The sequence below is a fragment of the Aegilops tauschii genome, chromosome 3, assembly GCF_002575655.3.
Source record: "Aegilops tauschii subsp. strangulata cultivar AL8/78 chromosome 3, Aet v6.0, whole genome shotgun sequence".
NCBI lineage: Eukaryota > Viridiplantae > Streptophyta > Magnoliopsida > Poales > Poaceae > Aegilops > Aegilops tauschii.
This window is the reverse complement of record NC_053037.3, coordinates 32,734,507-32,751,331: the sequence shown is the minus strand read 5'-3', so window position 1 is coordinate 32,751,331 and position 16,825 is coordinate 32,734,507. Positions and strand designations below refer to the sequence as shown.

General features: G+C 45.4%; 1 pseudogene; it reads left to right on the top strand.

The window, feature by feature from the left end:
- Window positions 1–3,454: 3,454 nt before the first annotated feature.
- Window positions 3,455–16,825, top strand: part of LOC141042667 (uncharacterized) — a 71,262-nt pseudogene continuing 57,891 nt past the window's right edge.

Here is a 16,825-nt window from a genome sequence, read left to right as displayed (position 1 = left end):
CATGGTCTAAGGAAAAGATACTTGACATTGGAAAAGCTCTAGCAAACGAAACTACACGATCTTTTATGCTACGCTTAGGATTGGGTCTTTGTCCATCACATCATTCTCCTAATGATGTGATCCCGTTATCAACGACATCCAATGTCCATAGTCAGGAAACCATGACTATCTGTTGATCAACGAGCTAGTCTACTAGAGGCTTACTAGGGACACGTTGTGGTCTATGTATTCACACATGTATTACGATTTCCGGACAATACAATTATAGCATGAACGATAGACAATTACCATGAACAAAGAAATATAATAATAGCCATTTATTATTGCCTCTAGGGCATATTTCCAACATGGCGGTGGTGGTGGAGCTAACACCGAGGCCGAGGAGCGGAGACCCTAGATGATGTTGTCGATGATGTCCCGAATGCCGCTTGCTAAGCGGTCTCCATAGCTGTAAGAAGCCACACATTTTGTAGATTGCATCAGTCACACGGCAAGGGATCACACGTTCGATGACTAATTTATTGCGGATGCACCAGAGGGTCCTTGCAAGGGTACCTATAGCCAACCAGATGGGGGCACGTCTAGGGCTGGGGAGCCTAAGGATCTCCCCAAACAAGTTCGAAGGTTGTCATGGCACCAAACGCCACCAACAACCTCCCGGAATGGTTACCTACCGAAGTAAAGTAATAGCTCGACCATTGCATGCTCCTTTGTTGCCATTTTCCCATCGATTATTATTGTATAATTTTGTTCGACCAAGAGTCAAAGGGTAATCCAGCTAGTGCCATGTAGAAGCATGTGAAAACACATGGAACTCAGTAGGTCCCCCGTCCCCCTCGTGTCGACAAAGTCCCCGTCGTGTCGCCCCCGCGGGCGACCCGGTTGGAAACCCTAGCCGCCGTCCTCTCGGTCCTCCTCCCGCCTCCACCTCTCCTCGCCGCCGTCCGCAGTGCCGCCGGGCAAAGCTTGGCCGGCTGGGCGGCGGCGGGGCGTCCCTCCCCCTTGTTCGTCGCGGCTGGCGCGGGGCAGCCAGATCGGGCGGGGCGCCGGACTAGCGTGGGATCGGATGGCGTGGCTGGCGGGTTTCTTGGCGACGTTGTGCGCGGCGCGGCGGTGGCAGCGGCCTGCTCCCGGCATGGTAACGGCTGCATGGTGGGCAAGATCGGTGGTCGCGGGCGCTGCCGGGTTCAGATCCGATCCAATTCTAGGTCTTGGGCTTGAACGCCGTCAGCCGCCACAGGGTGGTGGTGGTTGTCGCTGACCACGCTGGATTCCTTGATTCGGCGCCTGGAGATCTATGATGGATTCCACTTGATCCTCCTTCATGGTGGGTTGACCCCATGGCTCTCCCATCTCTACAGGTTTCGGTTCGTGGTGCATTGCCAGATCCGGAGCCGACAGAGCTTTGGTGGTATAGGATGGGGACCAGAGGAAACTTTGATCGGCTTGTTCGGTCCGGCATCGGCGACGTCTCTCGACGTTGTTACTCGACGTTGTTACCCTCCGTGGAGACGATGTCGAGGTCTCTCCTATGCACCTCCGAACCCTTCCCGGACGAAAGTCCAAAATTCAGTCTGGATTGGGCGGCGGAGGCGGCCTTCGCGTCGTACCCTCCATGGAGGCGCCGTCTTGGGAGTTTCTGTTGTTCGGCGGAGAGATGCTATCGTTGATGGACTCCGTGTAGCTCCAGCAGCGGCGACGGTCTGGAGGTTGCCAGGAGGTGAGGCGTTGTTTCTACCGCGTCGATGACGACGAGTATTGGCAGCAGGGTGCAGCTGGATATCGACAACCGATGCGGCTGGATGGACGAGCGCAGGGCGGTGGCGCTGTCTGGCGTCATGGTGGCGTCGGCAGCTGACCTGGCAAGATCTTTGCATCGGTACTTGCTCTGAAGATGGTTAGGTGGATGACGGCTGCGGTAGCCTCGGTGAGTGCGTCGGACCAGTGTGTGATCCATTCCTGGTATGTGGCTAGGATGGGGCAACCGGCATTAGATGTTAGGTTTTGATGCGATGTCTGTTTGGTATTAGGCTCTGACATTCGGCACCCCTGCATCAAGGGGATAGGAGCAGTGTCAGGAGTCGTCAAGATGGTGGCTTCAGGCTTACTGATGTAATGATTTGTAAGGTCTCTAAGAATAATTAATAAAATGGCGGCATGCATCGCTCAGATGCAGAGGCCGGGGGTAATCCTTCTTTTCTAAAAAAATCTAATATACTAGACAATACCCCGCGCATTGCAGCGGGATGGTAGTGTAATAAACAATGTGAAAGAGAGGAGCACACGATAAGAAGGAAAAGAATTAAAAAATAAGAAATATTCTGGAGCAGAAGATGGTTTGAATTTAATGTGTAACTCTGAAATCGGTGTCATCGTGTTCCCGCATCAAGTCGGCCTCTGAATCTCTAGGTACGTACAGTCGTACAGTACCCACGTTGGTCTGGGTTCTGCGGAAGAGATCGAGCAAGCAAAGGAAACAAAATCATGAATACTCATCAGGTGATGAGGTCGTTGCTATTTATTAAAAGAACTCGTGTGAGAAGGACATGTTATGAGGGAATGAAGCGATGCCTTTATCTATTACTCCTAGACTTGTTTCATGAAGAAATTGGATATCAACGAGGAGGCTTGCTCCGGTGCACCCCCTAACTCAATTTCCTAGGGGTATTCTTGACCCCCGCCATCTATTTTTTCTCCGGCCCGCCGCTGCCCATATCCAAGCCCCGTAGCCCATATCCATGCCCCGTATAACCCGTATGACCCATACGTATGTATACGGTGACATCCCGAAAAAAAGGATGACACGACCCCACGACTAGGTAGGACCTGCCGACGGTCGATCCATCAATCACGCAGCTCAATCAATCACGCAGCTCCTCCATCATTCTGGTGAGTTTCTGTAGGAATATCGGCGGCAGCGATCTTATCGCCGGCGATCTCGTCCGAGAGCGCGCGCGGCACCATCGTCAACCTCCAGCGCTCGCAGGTACTGCATCCCGTTTCCCCACGTTTGTCTCGCTCGCGGCAGCATCAAACGAACTGCCGCTGTTTTCGTCATAGTGGTTAACCTAGCGGGGCGGGCAACCTAGCTTTCTGGCGGTCCAGGCCATCGCAGATCTTGTTCTGGTAGTGCTGCTCGTCGTGATATACACAATGATCACGCGGGCTAAAGTGGGTTTCTTCTTTCTAGGGTTAACCTAGCGTCGGTTGCCGTCGGTTGTGTGCACGACGGCTCCGTTATTTGATGCGGCGGCTTACCTAGGTATCCGGCGATCTAAAATAATCACGACTGGTGCCGTGGGCTAGGAATCCGGCGGCGCATGTTATCACGGGTAGCGCTGCTTCTCGTCATCCAAAGTGATCACGTACTGGATTCGTGGGACGTACCTTAACGCCGCTTGGTGTGGAGAGGGGGGAGGATCCATGGCCGATCAGAGGTCGTTGGCGTCGGTTGTGTGCACAATCTGAACGCCCTCGGTTGGGGCGCTCTCCGGTTGGTGTAGTTTATTTAACATCCGTGATCGTGCGCTAGGTGTTGTATATGTCAGCATTGATAATGTTTGCATATGTGATGATACATATTAATTGTTGTAGGAAATGGCGGACGATGAGTTAACTGATATGATGTATGACATGGAGTTTGGAGAACTGATGAAAGACTGGATAGAAGATTGGTCAGATGATGAAAATTCAGATCGTGGAGATAGGTCAGAGAATGGGAACGTATTGGAAGATCTTAATGTGAGTGGCATTATCATGTTGTAATTTTTTGGTGGCATCCGACAATATTATATTTTGAAAATTTATAGATGGATGAACATGATGATGGTCAGGAAAACAATGAGCATGATGATGGTGAGGAAAACAACTCGGAGATCTCGAATGAAGATTACATTAGTCAAGTATGGAAGTGGAAATTTTTGTTGGCATGCATGCAAATTGAATTAATCCTGGAATATTATATGATAAGTACTTATGTATTTGTGTTATATTTTTCAGCTCATTTCCGAATGTCATAATGCGTACGACTATTACGGTGAATCCGACGCGGAGACATGCCTTGATGTCGAATCATTAGCTGCATCTGATTCTGGGGAGTCGCAATCGTCGGTCATCATGAGTGAGGTATGTATGTAATCAATGTTGTATGGAAGTAATGTTATACCATAGAAAACTGTTTTCATGGCTATGTTATGATTGTGTAGGTGACAGAAGTTGAGGGGAAAAAGAATGTCCAAGATACTGCTAGTGCAGATGATAAGAGGGATATGTTCATGCAGATAATACAAATGACTTTTACGTCTCACGAGGCTGCGTATGATTTCTACAACAGCTATGCTAGAGATAATGGTTTCAGCATTAGAAAGAATAGGGTCAGGTATAGCAAAACTGAGTCACGTCATATGCGTTATAGGCGGTTTGTTTGTTCCAGACAAGGAAAACGTGACAGCAGGTTGCTAACCGAGGAAGGACAAAGCCGTAGGCTCAGACCCGAGACACGCTGCCACTGCGAAGCGCACCTGACCGTGAAGCTTGACCAAAAGTGTGGGGTTTGGTATGTTGATAGTTTTGAGGACAAGCATAGCCATATCTTGGCAGGACCGGACGAGGTACCTTTTCTTTGGTCCCACAGAAAAATCAAAGAGTACCAGAGAGCTGAGATACTGTCCATGGGAGCTGCAGGGATTAGAATTCACGACATGATGGATACCTTCATCAGCAAACATGTATGGTATGGCGGTGTTGGTTTTACCAGGCGTGAAATATACAACCTTTGCGCCAGGGAGAAGAGGAAGCTGCTTTCAAAAGGTGATGCTGCCACAGTCATAGGCATCATGGTCAGTAGGAAACAGAGGGATCCTAGCTTCTTTTTCGAGTACAAGATAGACAAGGAAGGACATATGAATAGGATGTTCTGGTGTGACTCCCAGTCTCGTCATGACTATGAGGACTTCGGCGACGTGCTTGTATTGGACAGCACGTACAAGATGAACCGGTATGGTATGCCATTCATACCCTTTGTTGGTCTTAACAATCACTGGAAGACCACTGTTTTTGCTTGTGCCATAGTTTCGGACGAGACCGAAGAGACATATGTGTGGCTGCTGGAGACTTTTTTTAGGTCCATGTGTCAAAAGATGCCTATGAGTGTTATCACGGATGCCGACGCTGCGATGATCAAGGCAATTCGCCAAGTCTTGCCAGACGTGTGGCACCGTATATGTACGTGGCATATAGAAAAAATATGAAGATTCACCTCAGTCACAAGTCCTTGAAGGAGTTCCGAATTCTTCTGTACTACAGCACGTCCACGGCCACGTTTGAGGAGAGATGGCACGCGTTTTCCAAAAGATGGCAGTCGGAAAAAACAGTAACATGGTTGAGACGGATGTATAAGAAGAGGAGACTGTGGGCCGCGGCTTATCTGACAGAGGGTTTTTGGCTTGGCATGAAAAGCAACCAGAGGAGTGAAAGTCTAAACTCATGCCTTCACCTCCACCTAGACGGTGAAATGACCCTCGTGGATATGATTTTGCACTATGAGAACGCCGTTGTACGTATCCGTGAGAATGAGGCACGAGATGATTGCACGGCCTCACAGAGTTTACCGGTGCCAGTTACTAGCTCGAGGGAACTTGAGATAGCTGCTTCTCACGTCTTCACTCCAGCAAACTTCTATATGTTGCAAGCTGATCTTAGGAAAATTGGTGGCATGGAGATTGTAGAAATAAAGCTCGGAGACGGATCACAGCAGTACATCGTGGCCTGGAAGAATAACCGGAAGAGCCGTTTTTGGGTGGAGTACACTCCAGTAAATTCCGCAGAAACTATAAGGTGCAGCTGCAGAATAATGATTCGAAAGGGTCTACCTTGCAAGCACATATTCCATGTACTGAAGTACTTGAATATATCTGAAATACCAAAGTGTTTAGTTCTTGTGTGGTTCACGAAAGACGCAAGGTTGGGACTGCCCGCCAGGCGCACAAGCGATCTGTTGGGATTTGGATGGACTGGAGCAGCTGAAAGAATGAAATATAGCCAGGTCAGTGTGTTGGCTTCAGAAGCTATGCATGCAGCATGCAAACACCCAACTTTGTGGGATCAGTTACAGGAGAGTTTGAAGGCCGTGATAGCTAAGAGCCATGAGTATGATCAGCTAAAGGAAAATTTGAGTAAGAAAACGGCTGATCTTAGTACTTGTGCAATTGAATATGTAGATGATGGTGAAGGCAACATAGTTGAAGTTCATGATCCTATTAAAGTATCAACGAAAGGTGCAACTAAGGTAGATGAGAACCGCCCTATGTCGAAAAATGGTAGGCCACTTTCGTACGACGAGATCAGAATCAGGTGTGGCGCATGCAAATTGCTAGGGCACACTAAACGCGGCAAGAAATGCAAACTAAATAAGAAGTAAGTTTTTGTATGCATTGTAGGTTATAATTGTTTTTAACTTGTCATTCATTAACTTTTCCTGTTATCGTGTGCAGAAGCGTGGTGGGCGAAGAAGAGTAGAACAGTTGCTAAAGTTATGTTAGGATGAATCCAGTGATCTAATAGTGAGGTGTTTACAATGTGTTACTGCATAGATGATACATGATATATACTATTTCAAGAGGCCAGTACCTTGAGATAGTGCTTGTAGCATATATGGACTAAACAGGAGGCGGTCACTAGGGACTTTAATCATGGAAAATGGATAGCATTTCAGCCATTGTAATGATGGCATCTTTTGTGTTGTCCACTGTAGTTATATTATATTAGAAAACTAGACGATACCTGGCATGTTGTTGCGGGAATGTTTTGCAATATATTCATAGAGAAATGGTTACGTGTAACATGTATATGTTGTTGCAGGAATATTTTGTTTGCATGTTGTGGTGGACCTTTGTCCATACATGTTGAATGACGAGGTGGCAAACTTGCATGTTAAGAGAAATAGGTTAGTGGTGGCTAGTTGTTTAGATATAGAAGATGTAATTATGTGTGGTAATAATTAAAAAAATTTCACTCCTTTGGTTCACCACCATTTAGATATAGAAGATACCAACTCACTTTGGTCTATAGTATAGACTTCGTACCAAAAACCCACCATTTTCCCCTTATAAAGAAAAGAAAAACCCACCATTTTATGGCTTGTAGTGTAACTCGGGCCGCTTGTAGTGTAACTCGGGCCGCTTGTCGTGATGACGTGGAGGGGGGGTGACGGATGCCGTAAGATGGCGCGACACACGGCCGCTCCCATTGCCGAGCCCATTTAACAATTTTTATTTTGATTACAGTCCGTTTAAATGGGCCGCGCTGGCCACCTGGTCGGGGCGGTTCTTCCCTCGCGATCTCCACGCGCGTTCTATCTATCCACTGCAACCGCCGCCACCGCTGCCGCCACCGATCCACGTCTTGCCGCCGGTCACGTTACGCCATGGTTTCGTGGAGCGACGAGTCGAGCTCTTCTTCCGATGGCGAATCCGTGACTAGCCTGCAGGTACGCTCCTACTATATAATCTCCAAATAGTGCTAGGCTTAGGGTTAGGGTTCTTCATTTCCAGTATTTAACGCAGGGCGTTGATTTGTGCATTATCTCTGTTGTTTCGTTTAGCTTCCTACGACTATCCCTTGCTATGAATGGAGTGGCATTGCTCACGATCTGTCTTCTCGTTGTCTGCATCGAGAACCTTGCGTCAGGCTAGTTGCTTTTGATTCCTTGGACACTGGCTGACGTTTTCTTGCCTGTGGTCAGAAGATATGTTGTTCCGTACTGTAAATATATGTTTAAATTACCTCGTGCTCGATTTACTTCGCGGTAATCCATTGTTCTGCCCAAAATTGCATACAATTTCAATTAATTTGTGCATTTACAAAGTCCGTATTTATGTTGTTTTTTTACGGTCTAATATTTGTTTTAGCACATAATAGCATATACTTGTAGTTAATTGATCCATATATATATATATGTATATCATTTGATGCTACATTTTGTGTTTATATGATTGAGACCATATTTTTAGTGCATTGCATGTAATTGTATTGCATTTGTGCATATATGATTGAGACCATATTTTTTCATACTATAGGAAGAAGTGAAATGTAACTATGTGGAATGGGTAGACCCGGAGTGGTCAGTGGCTACGAAGTTCTTCCTGAGAGAACTGTGGAGCATGTATGACGAGAAGCTGAGACAGAATATTAAGAATGCTGAAGAAAATGCATGTTAATTGGAGAAAAGAGGAGGACGGAGGAAGAGCTGAGATTTTTCAAAATGGACTTTGCTAAACTGGTGGCTGATAAGGAGGATGCTCTCACGCAGTTGGGCAATGCAAGATTGTCACTTAGCGATCTCAAAGAGGAGCTAGAGAAGAATAAGATGGCAGACCATGGTTGTGCCAATCTACATCAGGTCCTGAGGGTAAAGGCTGAGAAAGACCAGGACCGGGTGGTGCTAGAGAGAGACCAAGTGATGAGAGAGAGGGACCAGCTGAAGCAAGAGAAGAAAAAACTTGAGTATATTATTGCAGATTTTCTCAAACAGAAACATGGGTACGTTGATAAGATCAAGAACCTAAAGGAGATTTGTGATGAATTTTAAGTATGTTTTGTGGTTTATTGTTGAATAGAATGATCAAGTCCTATCTGCATTGTGGCCAGTTCATTTGTGTAAGGTCTAAGTATATTATATTAACCAATAAATTATATCACTTTCGAAATAGTTTGCCCTTGTTTGACCTGCATCCTAATGCGGGTTCTTGGCTAAGCACTGAAATTATTTTGCTTCCACCGGAGCTCTAAATCGTACTGATCAAGGGGGCGAAATAGTAGTTGATCATGTGATTGATGGTGCTACAGATCCTGATCTTCATGATGCAGAAAAGGAAAAGGCTAACAAAAATGCAGCAAAAAACTGCAACGAGATTTGAAGCAACACATAACGCCAAGGGAGTCTGGCGCAAGACAGGAGGAAGATCCACCTGTGGACGCCGATCCCGAGAGATCCAGCGGCAATCATGCGCACGGGATCCCAGGCGGATCTGCCTACTCCACCAACCGCAGGATCCACGGGTGGCCCGTCTGCGTCTGACACGCGGGCTGTCTCCACCGAGCGGTCGGGCGGGACCGGACCTGGCGCGTCCCCCCGCGCCAACTGGCGCTCGTCGACTGGGTCGCCCGCGCTGGGACCGGATATGTCGTTGTCTCGGGCGCGGGATCCCACACCGGATGGCACGACAGCCGAGGTTGATTCTCAGGCAAACAAAAGGAATTTATCAACTTTTTTTCTTATTGTTGAATAATGCCAAATCAAATCAAAAAAATATGCAAAAGTAAAAAGGAAATGAATTACTCTTCCATGGAAGAAAAGAATGAACACAGCAGCAAAAAACATTAAGGTAGAATAAATGAAGGGAAGCAAAAATTTATTGGTACGAAACGTATAGTCTGACTGCATTACACATACACAAGTATGTGTGAGTGACCAAAAATCCACACAAAATCCATGGTATCGTGCTTATTACATGAATGATAGAAAATCAAAGTTGTCCATGCCGGGAAACGTGCTTCCGGACTTAAAACAAACGACTGAAACTGGAATCTTGAATCATGTATGATGTCTTCACGCCTTGCTTTTCTTTGCGATGTCGCGGATTTTGTTCTTCACACATTCGAGCGTGTTGGTAGGTGAGAGAACCAACTCGGCGATGAGACGCCTTCTCCTTGCATTAACCGTGCCCTGCAATTTTTAGAACAAGGCTTAATGAATAGAAGTTGGTATTATACGACAATTGTACAAGTGTACGAGCAGAGAGGACAAATTACCTGGGTAAAATCGGCGGTCCATCGATCCCCGTCCCAATGCTCCATAACTTCAATCACAAAAAGGCCACAAGAGTTCCTAATATATATGCAAACATTAGTCACCGTGCACACGAACATGTCTTTCGTAAGTAGAAAATGATGAACCATAACTCACCCGTCCTCTTGTAGTGGCATGTCGATCTGAGGTATGATAGGCCACTTAGTGACGTCTGGATATTTGCCAGGTGTAATACGGTTTGCCTCTTCCATATCAATTGCTATTGCTAGTCGCTATTTGAAAAAAAGTAGTAGTGAGAAACCATATGACATTTCATATGAAGAATGCTCAATGTCGGGGAGAGTACCAGTGCTTTCACAGTGTCGAGAGAGAACGCGAGAGGATAGAGCGAATCAAAAACTCGGAATTCTTTCTTGCGGTTGTGCATCACCACGGTGATCCAGTGTGTATTGCCGACGTTCAACGGGATAAACGACTGAAATGTGGAACACATTTGTAATCAGATGCAATTATGCTTGTTGAAATGAGTGTTAATGAACTAGTAAGAACATATCGTACCTTATCACGGACGGTATACTCGTCCAGAACCCTACGTACTGCTCCAGCTCTGCTCAGCGCACTATCCATGTTGTATTTCGATGGTTTAGGGTTGTCTCGTCCCTTAGCACGATCAACAAGGTATTTGGACCTCCAGGCTGGACAGAGGTGCCGATCATGACCAACGCGCAGAGCCAAATGTGTCTGATAAGCATCGATAATCTGCGTAAAATAATAGAACATTTTATTTTCATAGGTGACACCTAGATTATGCACTTAAATAGCAGGACATGGTAATAGATCTTACGTCATCCGCCAGCCATGTATGCTCAAGTACCGGTCGTATACTCTCCACAGTCACAGAGGTGCCACGTTCATTATAGTAAACTCTTTTTGTCATATTCTTCTCAGACCAAGCAGCTGCCTCCATAAACGCAATAGCAGCATCGATGAGTTCCGGTGTCAAATCGTCCTTAACAGAGCCTTCCATGTCATTGTCACTAAACAGAGCTGCATGATAAATTACGAACGTCACGAACGGTGAGTACATGAAATGGTAGTAAATTAAGCACTAAGATAGCTACTAACGGTACCTCTAGTTGCGGTAGTGTTGCCGGATGGCTTAGTACCGCGAGCGCTTCGCTTGCCGGGCTTGTCAAGTTTAAAGGGGGATTCAAATTTCTTGGGAACAGTCCGTCGGCGCTTCCCGGATATAACATCGTCTTCTTTTGCGGTTGCTGCAGACTTTTTCCCCTTGCTCTTACCCACCATCCTATCGATAGAACTTGCAGAAATGTCAATGTCGGACGATTCTGCTCGAGGAGAATTACCTACAATCCAAGGGTTCTCTGGTGTTGCGCCGCACTCATCAGTAGGCTTCGTTGTCTTGTCAACATTTAACTTGGCAGGTGTTTTCTAGTTAAGAAAAAAATAATGTGATAGGTTCAGTTAACGAAAATGAAGATGCATAATTGAGATAAATGAAGACAAATAAATGAAAACATACTTCCTCATCATCGTTGTTCTGGTTTACAACAGGCTCGTCAGGCTGTGTCAAATCAATCACCGGCTCTAGACCGTCAGAGTCATCCTTGTATACGAATTCTTTTTTTTTCTGGCGGACCATTCTCAAAGGAATCCACTTCTACGTCGGCATCGTTGTTGCCGGAAGCCGCAGCAGCCGCTGGCTTGTACATCACACCATTTTGGTTCAACTTCTCTAACAATCTCTGCATTACATAAAAAATATTAATTAATGTCGGCACGGTTTTGCAACTTCAAAAATGTTGTAAACATAGAATTAAGGGTGTGTCACCTCGGCTACTTGTTCTGGTATTTCCTTCATTTGGCTGCGTATGTAATCCATACACCGCTTCATGATGAGGTTCATCATCTCGTCCGCGTTTGAGGCTAACTTGGACTTCTTTGCCGCACCAACGGCGGGCTTCATTTTTGGCTTTTCTGGTTCGGGTACTTTGCACTCCTGCGCCCTATACTCCTTGGTTATGTTGTCTTCAATCTGCATGTGAAATACAAGTATATGTGATCAATAAAAATATTAATACAACTAATTATGTTATATAAAAGTTAAGAAGTACCCAACGTAATGAATTACCTTGATGTTACAACGGCCACGGCCTTGGTCATAATCAAACTTGTCTCTCCTTGAGGCTGCAGCTTCAGTCCAATTCCTCATTAGAGGTTCCATGGACAAGCTAGGATTGAATGCGCATTCACCTTCCAGAGGCTGAACCTTCTCCCAGTACAGGTACTGCATGAATATGAAAAATTACAATTAGTACTATACAGCAGGTAAATTAGCAATCATATTTTTTTTGCAATGGTACAAGTCTGAAAGGTGTACCTGCAGGAGAGCTAAGTTCCCTCTCGGCCATTGGCGGAGGTGTTTGCCTTTCCTCACGTTGCGAAGGCAGTCCAGCAGAACCCGGAGGGTGAATGCATTCCAATTAATCTTGGATATACGCTTCACATCGTCCACCAATGCGTAATATTGCTTTGGTACAGTCTTGCTCGACATGGGAGCAAGAACTGTTCCAAGCAACACGAGGACAACTCTCCAAAGGAAATCGTCGTCGGCAGATTTATTTTTTGTGATGTCCACAATCAGATCATCGATGACTATGTTACCTGTGGTCTTGCTCAGGAATTGAGGCGGCACTCGATCTTTAACATCCTCACCTTCCTCACCGAGAATACCTTCTGCCGACAGTCCGTGGTTCTCCAAGGCCAAGATGCACTCAACATCCACGGCACCGAGAGACACTTCGCCAACCAAGTCTTGTACAATGAATCTGCCCTTGCTAGGATCAAATATCCCAACCATGTACCGGATCAACAGTGTACGCATCTTCAGCGAAGGTATCTGAAGCATGCTACGGAGTGGTGTTTCGGCAAGTGCGGCCCGTTGACCGGAAGATAGACCGGCAATAAGTTTGCACCATTTTTCTACGGCGCAAACAATTTCTCCGTTGAGTTCATCCATCCTGTTAAAAAATATACTTGGTTATAGTACCATAAATTATGTAATCAACTTTTTTCCTAACATATTGTTGCATAAAACATAATAATGGAATACACTATCCCACAGTAGATAGAAAACTATACAACATAATTTATTCATACTGAAACATTCAGCAGAGACACGTGCAGCACATAAAATGACAGTTTAACAAGTACTTATTTAACCAATTAGTTTCATAATAAAAAGCAACATAATTTATCTAATCATTTTTTTCATATGGTACTGTACAAATAGATATAAGAATCGGTGATAGTGCCTAATTAACAGTAAATTGAAACGAAAAAAACGAAATTATGCATACTGGAACATGCATCAAACAAACGTGCATGACATACAATATTAGTCGGCGTCTCATAGTTGCAACATGCATGTCTTAGGGCATTGCTATAACTTAAAGTGACTATGCTATAACTAACACTGATAAAAAATTGTTGTTTATTCATCAATCCAACCTACAAGTGAAAGACAACAAACAACATGCAGAAACTAATTTGCAATCGTAGGGCTATCTAATCAAATACACGCACAAACAAATCTAGTGTCATAGGCCTATCTAATCTAATACACGCACAAACAAAAAACATCTACTCCAACAGATGTAATGCGAAGATTATGCGCTAATTAATCTTAGTCCTATCGAATCTAACACACGCACAAAGAAAAGCATCATGGATGCGGTACGGTTGCCAACATACTGGATCGCTCGATGAGGATGGAAGTTGTCGGCGTTGTAACGTGGACGCAGTTCGTCCACGACGGCCAGCACGCGCTGACGACCTGGATGTTCTCGACGATCTTGCCGGGGTTTGGCCGATGCTAGGGACGCAGCTGTCGTCGACTCGGCGGTAGGAGCCGTCGTAGACGACATGAAAGACGATGCCGAGACTAAATAGGAGGAGGAGGATCTCCTAGGTCGTCGTAACGACCAGGGATAGAACGCCCGTGATCTTTGCCTTCCTTAGTTGAGGAGAGGCAGTACGTGCTCCTAAATTAAAGGGATAGGCTTCCCACGCTCTAGTTTTTTTTGTAGATTCCGATCCGGGAATTGTGTAACAAATCGCAGCTGCTCCTCTCTTTGAGCGATGAGGGGCTCGTTTCATGTACTTTTTTCTTTTCTTTTTCATATTAGAAAATTTTGATATCAAATAATTATTTCAACTCAACCAAATGGCCCCAAATTTTTTTCACACAATGGGATGACCATGGACATCATGCATGCCAATTCTCATCGATTTCCGACACTCGATGCATTTACTAGGATTTTGCCGGCGAAAAGAACCTGAAATGTTGCCCGGACATGACGCAACGTTCGTTCGGTGTCAGGAATGGCTCACATGTTGCATGGGGGCCTACATTGGGCATCCTCACATGGTGCCAAAGTTTGGTGTCATTTCATGCAGGCCAGCACATAGCACATGTGCAATCACCATCATTCGGGTCTGCCGTAGGGGGAGCCCGAAGGACGTTGTTTTTCTGGACTCAACCAAATGGCCCCAAAAAAAATTCACGCAATGGGATGACCATGGACATCATGCATGCCAATTCTCATCGATTTCCGACACTCGATGCATTTACTAGGATTTTGCCGGCGAAAAGAACCCGAAACGCTGCCCGGACGTGACACAACGTTCGTTCGGTGTCAGGAATGGCTCAGATGTTGCATGGGGGCCTACATTGGGCATCCTCACATGGTGCCAAAGTTTGGTTTTATTTCATGCAGGCCAGCACATAGCACATGTGCAATCACCATCATTCGGGTCTGCCGTAGGGGGAGCCCGAAGGACGTTGTTTTTCTGGACTCAACCAAATGGCCCCAAATTTTTTTCACGCAATGGGATGACCATGGACATCATGCATGCCAATTCTCATCGATTTCCGACACTTGATGCATTTACTAGGATTTTGCCGGCGAAAAGAACCCGAAACGCTGCCCAGACGTGACACAATGTTCGTTCGGTGTCAGGAATGGCTCAGATGTTGCATGGGGGCCTACATTGGGCATCCTCACATGGTGCCAAAGTTTGGTTTTATTTCATGCAGGCCAGCACATAGCACATGTGCAATCACCATCATTCGGGTCTGCCGTAGTGGGAGCCCGAAGGACGTTGTTTTTCTGGACTCAACCAAATGGCCCCAATTTTTTTTCACACAACGGGATGACCATGGACATCATGCATGCCAAATCTCATCGATTTCCGACACTCGATGCATTTACTAGGATTTTGCCGGCGATAAGAACCCGAAACGCTGCCCGGACGTGACGCAATGTTCGTTCGGTGTCAGGAATGGCTCAGATGTTGCATGGGGGCCTACATTGGGCATCCTCACATGGTGCCAAAGTTTGGTGTCATTTCATGCAGGCCAGCACATAGCACATGTGCAATCACCATCATTCGGGTCTGCCATAGGGGGAGCCCGAAGGACGTTGTTTTTCTGGACTCAACCAAATGGCCCCAATTTTTTTTCACACAACGGGATGACCATGGACATCATGCATGCCAATTCTCATCGATTTCCGACACTCGATGCATTTACTAGGATTTTAAAAAACAATTCAAATGTAAAAAAGATAAGATCTATTAGAATGAAGAAGTGAAATAAAAGATAACATATTATCTTACATTTTGAAAATATTTCAAATATAAAGAAGAGAGCAAATATTAGAATGAAGAAGTGAAATAAAACAGAACATTTTATTTTACAAACTAAAAACATTTCAAATATAATAAAGATAAGAGATATTAGAATGAAGAATTGAAATAAAACACACCATTTTAGTTTATATTTCGTAAATATTATCAATATAAAAACGAGAACGAACAAATGAAATAAAACACAACAAAATTTGGCATATTTTTTAAATTTTAGTAAACACTATTAGAAATAATATAAAAAAAGAGATTTGATTTTAAATATTAGAAATATAAACAAGAAAATAAATTTTGGAGTTAAGAAGTGAAAAACAAAGAGAATATAAAACAGATCAGTGCGCGGGTAAGGCTGCCCTGGGCCAGCCCGCCCGAATTGGGCCCAAGGCAGAGCCGCGCAAGGCACAGCGCAGCGCACAGCCGTGGGGTGGTGGGAGTTTAGTCCCACCTCGCCAAGCGAGAGAGCGCCGCACCGGTTTATATACCCGGCTGCGACTCCCCTCCCAAGCTCCTATCATATGCAGGCAGTACATTGCCTAACTCTCGGCCCCTCTGCCCCGTGGGGCCTACTAGCAGCAGAGATATTCTGCACCACGGGCTGCATCCTGGCCCATGAACGGCTGGGTTCCTAGTCGTATGCAGGCCGTGGTGTATGAATTCTCCTGCTCTGGTAGGTGGGCACTCTTTTTTGGCATATTGCCATGTGTTTTGATCTTCAAATCACACACTAAATTATACACATGCTCACTTGCATTCAATACACATTTTTTTGCATATATGACAAGTTAATGTTTTGACCTTCAAATCACCTAATAAATTTTACACATGCTCACTTACATGTAATACACATGGCTATTAATGGGATTTCAACAAAAATGAGGCCATGGTGTATGAATTCTGCTCCCACATGCATGCCATGGTCATGGTAGGGTGTGCATAAAGTTTGGGATCATTTGGTGGGACCGGCAAGGAAAACCTCTTTCAAACTTGCCCTCCGGCAAACCCGAATGGTCCGGCTTGTACATGGTTCATGTGGAGGCATGCATGAGATGACCCCAACTTTTTCGGAGCATGTGGGCATGGCCAATGTGGTCCCCCAGGCAAGGTGTGCACGAATTCGGACACAATACACACGTTGCATCATGTCGGGGCACTGTTCTAGGGTTTTATCGCTAACCTTGCAGGGTTAAGCTATGTATTTGAATCTAGAACCAAATTAACGCAACCTTAGAGTTGAAGAACTGGCTGATCCATATATCATTAATAATGCTCTATTTCCACTTCAAGCTA